The sequence below is a fragment of the Triticum dicoccoides genome, chromosome 3A (genome assembly GCF_002162155.2).
Source record: "Triticum dicoccoides isolate Atlit2015 ecotype Zavitan chromosome 3A, WEW_v2.0, whole genome shotgun sequence".
Classification (NCBI taxonomy): domain Eukaryota; kingdom Viridiplantae; phylum Streptophyta; class Magnoliopsida; order Poales; family Poaceae; genus Triticum; species Triticum dicoccoides.
The window spans coordinates 441095332-441095862 of NC_041384.1; the positions used below are offsets into that span (position 1 = coordinate 441095332).

General features: G+C 50.3%; 1 protein-coding gene across 1 annotated transcript in view; it reads left to right on the forward strand.

Annotated features, from left to right (window-relative positions):
- The window catches only part of LOC119268470 (probable glycosyltransferase At5g03795), a 4916-nt gene that overhangs the window by 427 nt on the left and 3958 nt on the right, over positions 1–531 (forward strand). The window lies entirely within an intron of this gene.

The window sequence follows — 531 nt, forward strand, 5'->3', positions numbered from 1 at the left end:
TTTTTTTTTTTTTTGAAACGAGGCAAAAGCTTTGCCTTATATTGATAAAGAAGGAGCAAGAACAACAGCAAGGTGGGAATGGCTTAGGCCATCCCAAAGGAAAAGGAAAAAACAAAAACAACAAACAGATCAGCCCACAAGATCCGCCAGGTTTTTTGCTCCCGCTAGAATCCAATCTTTTGCTACCTCTCTTATCTTGTGCATGACCACCACCGGCAGAGAGGATTTCTTGTTGAAGACTCTCTCATTTCTTTCCTTCCAGATTTCCCAGGTGATGAGCATGATAGCCGTTTTTAGACCTTTGGGAGAGGAAGAGGGCGACCTAGCTAAGGCCTGCCAGTAGTCCACCACCTTGGGGCGACCAGAGCCCATGCTAAGCAGTAATTCCGGGCAGGAGAGCCAGGATGCCGTCGCGGACCAGATCCTCTTGGAGTAACGGCATTCAAAGAGCATGTGTCTCGCCGTCTCAGGGGAGCACCGGCATAGCTGGCAGGAGGGCTGGTGTGGCCATCCACGTTTGGCCAGGCGATC